Below are 9,974 nucleotides of genomic sequence, written 5' to 3' on the forward strand. Positions count from 1 at the left end.
GAACCGAGGCGAGACGGACAGCACCAGCAACCCTGAACGCCCCGCGGTAATAGGGGAGGTGGAAACGGGGAACGAGCACCGAAAAAGCGCGAGTTGTAGGGATAGCGTAGTACAGAGCTCCACAACCCAGGGACACCCCGTCCCTCCCTCCCGCTTCCCGACCCCCCAAACACTCACCCGCAGCAACGACGGCACCCGCCCTGCCGCGCTCCCGAACACCGCGCAACCGGACCTCGGCTCGGGGTGCTTGCGAGCGCGGGGGGAGGGGAAGAGGAAAGGAAGACAAAGGGAACAGCAAAGGAACCGGAGCAGACGGGGGAGAACCGCTCACGGAGAAAAACCGCGGCTACCACCTCGTCCTCGTAAACGACGTTGGTGGGGATGCGCCTTGCCCAGGACCTTTCCGAAGGCAGCTGCGGCAAAACCCGCCCGGCCGGACACCCAAGTCTCTCCTCAGCCACAACGACCCTTTTCGTCCCCGCGCGTTCTCCACTCGACCACGCCTTCCACGGCGCCCATTGGGCCGCCAGATCGCCGCCGCCCGATCCCGCAGGGCGATTCGCTGTCTCGCCTGTCCTCTGCGCTGGTCCTGTCCCCCCCCCCTCGGCGGGTCCCCGCCCTCGTCCACTCGGTCCTCTCGGGACGCGGAGCAATCCGATCTGGAGATGGACGGAGGAAATCTTTGATTTTGGGCGAGTCCGCCGAGGGATCCGTGTCGTGTAGTGCTGCGTCCCTTGGGGGCGGGCAACGAGGTCTCAGAAGAGGCCGCTGTAGCTACAAGTACCATGTTTTCTTATTTATTACCGCATCGAGTCCACCCCACACGTGCTTGTGGTTTTTTGCTGCTGCTGCTGCTGCTGCTGCTGCTCCCTCCAGGCAAAAGGATGCTGTTGCCAGGCCAGGGCAGGCCTTGCCCTTTCAGAACATTTCACACAACACACCAGAAAATACATCTAAATGCTTCCCTGTGAAAGCCCCCCCCCCCACTCCCGTGGCGGATGTCTCTACGCTGAACACCTCCTGGGAGAAAACAAAATACAAAGCGTGTGTTCAGCACTGGTGGCTTCAGGGCAGGAGGGCAGATCAAGATAGGATTTGCCCTAGCCTGGGCAGGAGGCTTTGAGAAAAAGAGGCAGTGCCCCCAAGGGTGGCCTGCGGGGCCCTGCATCCCCGGGGAGAGGGAACAATTTGATTGGCCTTCACAACTGCACTGTAACACTCATAAACCCTGCTTTCCTCTACATCGGGCTAAGGCTATCCTTAGCCTACTTTGTGGCAAGGACACAAAGTACTTACAGAGTCACCGCAATCTTTTGCTTCAGATAACCTCATCATTTTCTCCTTAGTTTGAAATATGTTCATCTGATTCGTGTCAGTCTCTTACATACCCTTTTATAACCACAAGCCATGAGTTAAAACCGGGAGATAAAGTTTCGATAAAAACATGGAAAGAAAAAAACGTATCTCCCCTCTGGGAAGGACCTGTTCTTGTTTTATGAACTACAGAAACAGCTGTGAGAACTGCTGAAAAAGGGTGGACATGTGTCGTGAGTAAAAGGTCAGGTGAAGGAGTGGAAAATAACATCTGAACGAGGAGACGCTAAGCTAACTATCAGATGAACTTGAAGAGACCTTCATCAAAGAGCATAAGCTAAGACGCTGTGGGAATTTCATTGTGGCTACTCCTTAAAAATTAGGGGACAGGGAGATTTCTGAGTGGATACCTACTAGGGAAGACAATTACAATTTACCAATAACAGGGATCAGTGTACACCAGATTTTTGGGACATAGCATACAAATTGGAAAAACTCACCTGGTTGTCCAGAGAAGACCACCCCTTAAGACTAAGGAAGAGGGCAAGACCAGAGAGGGAACCCGTGTCGCGCCTTGAAAGGTCTGCCAAGGGCTGCAACCACTTTGGGCTGTGACTGCCAATCACTATGGCCCTGACCGGACCTCTTCTAGTTGTACTTGGGGTGAGTTCATTGCCAGAAATAGGGAAGTGGCATTTATAACCAAACCCAATATGCTTTGTGCAAAGGAGGAGATAAAATTGTATGCTGTGATACAAAAGAAATCAATACAACACCAATTATTGTTTAAAATAGAGACAGGAGTGAAATATGAAATTCCTACAGTGGCTAAAAATCTATTTGTAAATCTTTCTGAAAACATTGTTAAGTTATTAATTGCAAAACAAAATACCCATATGAGAACTGCTTTGTATCAAAATCGCTTAGCTTTGGATTATCTGTTTGCAAAAGAAGGGGGTATCTGTGGAAAATTTAATCTTAGTAATTGTTGTTTAGAAATTGATGATGAAGGAAAAACTGTAAACGAGCTTGTAAAAGAAATTAAGAAAATTGCACATGTCCCAGTTAGGACTATGTGGGAACTTTATGGGCCGTGATTGGCTTACTAAAATCGGGATAGTTGTGTTCGGGATATTTACAGGATTGTTAATAATTCCATGTTTAATACCTTGTTTTATTGGACTAATACACTTGGTTATACAAGGGATGCAGATATCTGCAGTACCTCTTGATATAATAAAAAACCAAAAGATGATCCCAAATTGATACCAATTCGGCAGGTGGTAATTCGATTGGAAACAAAAATACGAATCAATACCATAAAAAAGAAGATGGGGGACTGTGAAATATATTCATCTGATTCGTGTCAGTCTCTTACATACCCTTGTATAACCACAAGCCTAAGATGTATATAGTTTCTTTTTTTTGCTAACATTACCGGTTTTAACTAGTTCTGCTGCTGGCTGTGTTGTGGTAAGAGAAGCCTATAAAGCGCATGAGCAAAGTTTGGGGTCATCCTGGGGGCGAGCTGAGAAGACCTTGAGAGGTGAAGAGGGCATGCGCTGAAGAGGATACGATTCGTTTGCAAAGACCAACCTTTTCTATGAATATGTATTAGAATGGGGGGGGCCAATGGGATGTCACATGGCGGGAAAAAAAGAGGGAGGAGACTGCAGGAGAACAGCGGACAACACGCAGATTAATATAATCAAAATATTGCCATTTATTGAGAGTAGTGGTAGCGCTTTTATACACAGTCAGGCTGATAACATAATATAAGCACATTGCTGATTGGTACAGCACATTTTTCATATGCCACAGGGCACTATCAAACTGGTAAAATACAACTCTTTATGTGTTGTCTGTGAGATGCTTTCCCATCCTGTTATTCTTCTTTTCTGCTGCCAACTCCCTTATCTTTTGCCTGTAGCTGATCTTTTAGTAACCTTGCAGCTGGGCCTCCAGGCCCTTAGCTCACTCTTGCTAATGCTAAATAGTCAGGATTGCTCACGTGTCCGTTTTCTTCCAAAAACTCTCTCAGCAGGAGACTTTGGGAGAAAAACGCATAAAAGGGAGGAACGGAATTTGCCGCGCGTGCGTCTTGGTGGAGCGGAGTCTCCCGGCGCACCCAGCGCTGTTTGCTTGCTTTTATTCGCTTAATAATTTGTTCGCTTAATAATACTGTTCGGTTGGGTGGGATTCGGTTGCCTGTGTGCATGTAAGAGTGTGACTGAGACGGAACCTCGTTCCGAAGCGATTGTGTAGGTCTTCTAACCACAGTCCCAATCTCCCACGAGGGACTTGACCGGTGAAGGACCGAAGCGATTCCTATAGGATTCGTGGGTGGGTGATAGGTCCTAAGCCCTCTGCAAGACACTCTTACTAAGGTAACCAAGGGCTGCAGGAATTGCCACAGTAAAATTCCTAGATGGGTCAGACAAAATCAAAGACCCAGGACCAGAGGAAAGGGAGCAAATTGAAGTCTATTAGGAATAATGATTAGAAATTGGAATTATAGGGGCCCCAGAAAAGGAAAATATAAATTAAAAATGGTTAACCCTTTAGTCTGGAGGAAAGTGATTATACAGGATTATGGATCAGGACTTCACGTGCTTTTCTAGCTTCAATAACCTTGTCTCCGGCAATCCATCCTGAGCCAGTTTCGGGGGGCGGGCCGGCCCTGGCCGGGCGCATTTCCTCTGTGGCGGTGCACCGTGACCGGCTCCGGGTCGTCTGGGAAGGCCTCAGGCAGGCAGGTGGCCTGGTGCCGCCCAAGCGGTGGCGGGTGTTCCAGCTCCTGGGCAGCAGGTGTCGTCGAATCCCACGGCCGAGAGAACCGCTGCCGCGCCCTACCCCACCCAAAGGTGCGAGCCCTCGTTCCTCCTCCTTCCTCCTCCTTCCCATGGGGTTAAGAGGCGGGGTCCTGCAGCACACTGGGCTTCAGGGGCGGGTGAGCCCCGGCCAGCCGATGCCGCGTGGAATCCCGTGGGAAGGCGCTCGCGCACAGTACCTGTTTCCACGGGGTAGAGGGGAAAGCGTGCGCGCAGTGTTCGCATCCCGCCGGGGAGAAGACCTCCTAATGTTGTCTCTTCTGAGACGCTGTGTTGAGGCGGCGGGGCGAGAGACGGGGAACAGATGAGAAGTCTGAGGAAGAAGGAGAGAAAGGAAGCAAAAAGAAAACTGAGACCCAAACTCAGCAGTCTTTATCTCATTAGCATGAAGAGGAAAAGCGTCGGAGTTGGGGTGAAAAGTTATAGGAAGCGAGGCACTGGAGGAAGAACAAACGGTTAAAACCAGACCAGCTTATGAGAAAGGTAATACAGCAAACCAACAAACGTACTGAACTCGTACAGCAGCAGAGGATCTCTTACGGGAAACGGCCTCAAAAGCCTTCCTGAAGGTTAGGGAAGCAGTATCTGCAGCTCTCCCCTTATCTACCAAGCCAGCCATGGTGTCATAAACGGTTATCGGGTCAGTCAATCAGGACTCTCCCCTCGTGAAGCCATGGCGGCAACTCCTGATGACCCTCTTGTCCTTCATGGGCCATCGCCTTCGCAGGGATCGAGGTGAGGCTAACTGGCCTGTAGATCCCTGGGTCCTCTACCTTGCCCTTCTTCAAGAGAAAGGTGACATTTGCACTCCACCGCTCCTCAGGCACCTCTCCCCATCGCCATCAAGACTGGCTTCACAATGACATCTGCCTGCTAACCCAGCGTGGTTAGACAGACCTCTCCCACTCCCTCTCTTCTCTTCTCCTCACCTCGCCACTCCTCCTTTAATTTTTCTCATTTTATTTTACCACCAGAACAGTCATCCACTTGAGCAGCCTCCCCCCCAAAGGGCGTGGTAGCATCACCAAACCTCGCCTGGTCACTTGGAGAGAGAGAGAGAGAGAGAGAGAGAAAGAGAGGGAGAAAGAGAGAGAAAGAGGGAGAAAGAGAGGGAGAAAGAGAGGGAGAAAGAGAGGGAGAAAGAGAGGGAGAAAGAGAGGGAGAAAGAGAGAGAGAAAGAGAGAGAGAAAGAGAGAAAGAGAGAGGAGATGAAGACACCTCCCGGGGGGGGGGGGTGTCTCGGATGCCCCAGTAACACAGTGTTCAAGGGCAACAAAGGATCCCCCTGCTACCCCCTGCCCATCTCCCTCTTCTAAGAGCTGTTAAAGAAAGAGGAAGTTTGCTGTATCCCTGCAATGTAGTTTTGGTTTGGGTCCGCCTGGGACGGAGTTCTCTTTCCCCAGAGCAGCCCTTCATAGTGCTGTGCTTTGTAGTTGTAGCTACAAGGGCGTTGATAACACACCAATGCTTTACCTATGGAAGCACCACAGCTGCCATTCAGACCGACTGTTCTCTGCTACCACAGCCCTCCTCACCAGAAAAGGGATAGCGACAGGGCCTTAACACACGGCCATTGATAAAAGTGCTCCAAAGGGAGCGCGATGCTTCCAACACGTTGCGCTCCGCCAAAACCACCCTTGTACAGCACGCCTGTAGCGTCATGCTACAGTTTTCAAATTTTAAGCAGAGGCAGCAGCCTCTACGCACCGCCTTTACGTACGTTTGCGTACCACTTCCAAAGAGCTAAGAATTTGCTTCCTACAAGACCCAGGACACTGCTAAGCGGTTCCAGCATCACGCTTCAAATGATCGGGCAAATCACTACCTATACACAGAACGCTGTTAACGGGACGAAACGTTCCACATACTTACACTCCGGGGAGGCACCAGTTCAACTTGCATAACTATTTCCCCCAGCAACACGCACAAGACAGAGGTGATATCCCCATCCTCTATCTTTATTGTGTAATTGCCGCTCAAAGCCTTCGTTACCTTCCACAGACACATGCCACAAAACATCACACCTCAACAGTGCCTAGATTGACAACGGGCAACAGACAAAAATCCATTCAGTGGCCATTTGTAGACGTGCGGCAACTCTCGTGGTGAAAAACTCTTAGCCGGGAGGACAGCCCGACTGACCGCCACCCAGAATACGTAGATGTACGCGACAGACAGACCGCCCACCCTCGGGCCCTTCATCCACAACTGTCCGGAATCCCTTGGTCAGGCCCAGGTGAGCAGCACGCTTCTCAACAATGATCATTAAAGGACCAAGAAGCTGGAGAAGGAAGTACAAAACCATAAATAAATTCAGAAATAAAATAAAAAGCCACACACAAAGAGGGGAGAGGGCAGGAAGGGAAGGAATCAGAGCAGGGAACCCCACAGACAAACCACTTAGCCAATTCCTAGCAATTCAACCATTGCGCTTCAAACTACCACCTCTCCCTCTGCAACTGACACTTTCCAAGGAAAGATACAAACACCGGTTATGCACACTACTATAGGAGAGGAAAAATAAACAAACCAAACCCAGCCATGCCATTTTTTCCAAGCGAGACAGTAACGGACTACAAAGCACCCACAGAACCTACGTTTGTCTCCGGGTTGAAGCCCCCATTAATACTTCAGGCAAAATGCCCAGTTCTGCTGGAAAATAAACTTGAGGCTGCCTTTTGCGTGCGTTTACAAAGTCTTCGAACTTGACTTTTACCTACAAAAGCAAAGCACCCAGCACCTCTCAACCAGATTCCCCCTTCCTCCCTCACCCCTGACCTGCCACAAACCCCAAGCCCTCTCCTCCCTATTACAACAAGTACTACTAACACTTACTCTAGACCATGACGACAGGCATCAGACTGCGCTCCAAAACAACACTGCATTTTGCACCTGAAGCACATACCCTGCCATGAGCATTGCTTTACAACACTGCTTTTAGTCAAAAGGCTCAATTCCCTTACAAGCTACAGGCAAAGGATTACAGCGCCAGAAAACCCAAAACAGCCTACCACGCCCTATCGAGAGCAAAAGGGGGGATGGCAAAAGAGTCTAGGAAATGAGGAACTAATCACGGGTACAGCCGAGCGTCCGGAAAGCTTCCCAGTACTTACAGAATCACCACAATCTTCTGCTTCAGATAACCTCATACTTGGCTCCTTCGGCATGACTAGGAAAAGCATCGGAGTTGGGGTGAAAGGTTATGGGACGTGAGGCACTGTTGGAAGAGCAAACGGTTAAAACCTGACCGGCTTCAGAGAAAGGTAATACAGCTCAAGCAAACCAACATGCCCCACTGAACTCCTACAGTAGCACATTAATAGATACCCCAAATGCAAGCCGAAACGTTGATTTTTCTTGCGCCTCATTAATGCTTTCTACGCGCAGAATACAACGCATTTACAGAGCCCCCTCCACAACCGGAATTCGGCACACAAGACGATGGGGGTAAGGAGACGGGCCAGTACTTCAGATAAGCGACCGCCGGTAGGTTTTAGGTTGGCTTGATCGATTCCTAGAGCAGCTTTTCGATTCAATGCCGTCCACGCAGAGGCACGACAGGAGACAAAGGCATTAACCGAATCGGCAAAGAACTTAGTGAAGTGGACCATCAGCGGACGTTCGTTCTCCCTGGAGCTCAAGTATTGAACAAAAGCACGTGAAACCTCTATGACGCTCTCTCTTACGAAGCGCATCCTTAAAACCTGCATTTCTCCTACGGAGAACCAACTCATTACGGTCACGGGGCTAGGAACCGAGGCGAGACGGACAGCACCAGCAACCCAGAAGGCGCCGCAGCAGTCGGGGAGGTGGAAACAGGGAACGAGCACCTAAAAGAGCGCGAGGTTGTAGGGATAGCGCAGTACAGAGCTCCACAACCCAGAGACACCCCGCCCCTCCCTCTTCCCTCCCTCCCTCCCTCCCGCTTCCCGACCCCCCAAACACTCACCCGCAGCAACGACGGCACCCGCCCTGCCGCGCACCCGGACCTCAGCTCAGGGTGCTTGCGAGCGCGGGGGGAGGGGAAGAGGAAAGGAAGACAAAGGGAACAGCAAAGGAACCGGGGCGGGCGGGGGGGAACCGCTCACGGAGAAAAGCCGCGGCTACCACCTCGTCCTCGTAAATGACGTTGCAGGGGATGCGCCTTTCCGAAGGCAGCTGCGGCAAAACCCGACCGACCGGACACCCAAGTCTCTCCTCAGCCACAACGACCAGCCCCGTCCCCGCGCGTCCTCCACTCGGCCAGGCCCTCCGCGGCACCCATTGGGCCGCCAGATCGCCGCCGCCCGATCCCGCAGGGCGATTCGCTGTCTCGCCTGTCCTTGGCGCTGGTCCCCGCCCTCGTCCACCCCGTGCTCTCGGGACGCGGAAGGATCCGATCTGGGGATGGAGGGAGAAAACTTTGACTTTGGGCGAGTCCGCCGAGGGATCCGTGCCGTGTAGTGCTGCCACCCTGGGGGCGGGCAACGAGGTCACAGAAGAGGCCGCTGTAGCTACAAGTACCATGTTTTCTTATTTATTACCGCATCGAGTCCACCCCACACGTGCTTCTGGCTTTTTCCTCCTCCTCCTGCTGCTGCTGCTGCTGCTGCTGCTCCCTCCAGGCAAAAGGCTGCTGTTGAGAGGCCAGGGCAGGCCTTGCCCTTTCAGAACATTTCACACAACACACCAGAAGTTCCTCTAAATTCTTCCCTGTGAAAGCCCCGCTCCCGTGGCGGACGTCTCTAAGCTGAACACCTCCTGGGAGAAAATAAAATACAAAGCGTGTGTTCAGCACTGGTGGCTTCAGGGCAGGAGGGCAGATCAAGATAGGATTTGCCCTAGCCTGGGCAGGAGGCTTTGAGAAAAAGAGGCAGTGCCCCCAAGGGTGGCCTTCGGTGCCCTGCATCCCCAGGGAGAGGGAACAATTTGATTGGCCTACGCAGCTGCACCGTAACACGCATAAACCCCGCTTATCCTCTACATCGGGGTGTTAAAAAACACCGAAACTCAATATTCTGTTAATGGTTTAATTATTTAATTAATAAAATTGCATTAAGCAAAACAGCGCTGGGTGCACGCAGAGTCTCCGCTCCACTCCCGCTCCACTCCCACGCACAACCCCTAAAACTCTGGAATTACCTTTTTTTTTTAATTATAATTTTATGCTTATTCAAAAGAAGGTGGGTTGACATACATATTCATAGGATTACATCATGCCATTATAATATTCATGATAGGCGGAGTCTGGGCGGAGGCTTCTTTTGGGGAGATATCCGGGAGGGGGGGGTTGTCAGAGGGTCTTTGGATGAAGTAAGAGGTCTTCCTCAAGCTTGAACTTGCTACCTTTCTTGATTTCGCTCACTTCATTATATTGTTACAAGGCGATATCAGACCCTAGCCGTAACTTTCCCCTTATCTGCTGGTTGTGACATCTTTATGTTCTTTTTGTGCAGATGTTCACATTTCTTTGGTGCCTAGTTAGCCTTGGCAGTGTCTTGTTTTAAGAACAGGGCCTACACTTTTAATTATCTTTGAGACAGAAGTTAGCCTCGTTAGGGCCTTGTTTTGTTCACACTGTTTCAGTGGAAAATTACATGCCTTAACTGCTTTGTCTAGCCCCCTATTCACTTCTTTCTCAGTTTAATTCTTTCCTGAATTTTACTGGTTAGGAATACAAATTCATCAACATATATTACAATCCCCTGTTTTCTTTTTCATAATCATTTATGAATTTGTATTCCTTTTAACAACTCTCTTCTTCAGAGCTTGAGGATGCATAAGTATGACACAAGTTGCACCCATACCTACAAGGTTCACATTTACATGGATCACTCTTGCCATGTAGAC

General features: G+C 50.4%; 1 long non-coding RNA gene across 1 annotated transcript; it reads right to left on the reverse strand.

Moving 5' to 3' along the window:
• Positions 1 to 6,335: 6,335 nt before the first annotated feature.
• Positions 6,336 to 8,340, reverse strand: LOC139789213 (uncharacterized). The gene is made up of 4 exons (XR_011723074.1): positions 8,095 to 8,340; positions 7,473 to 7,975; positions 7,259 to 7,362; positions 6,336 to 6,426 (listed from the first exon to the last, which is right to left on the reverse strand). It is a non-coding gene; the product is annotated as an uncharacterized lncRNA (long non-coding RNA).
• Between the last annotated feature and the right edge of the window lie 1,634 nt (positions 8,341 to 9,974).

Source organism: Heliangelus exortis, chromosome W, assembly GCF_036169615.1.
Source record: "Heliangelus exortis chromosome W, bHelExo1.hap1, whole genome shotgun sequence".
In the NCBI taxonomy this organism is placed as follows: domain Eukaryota; kingdom Metazoa; phylum Chordata; class Aves; order Apodiformes; family Trochilidae; genus Heliangelus; species Heliangelus exortis.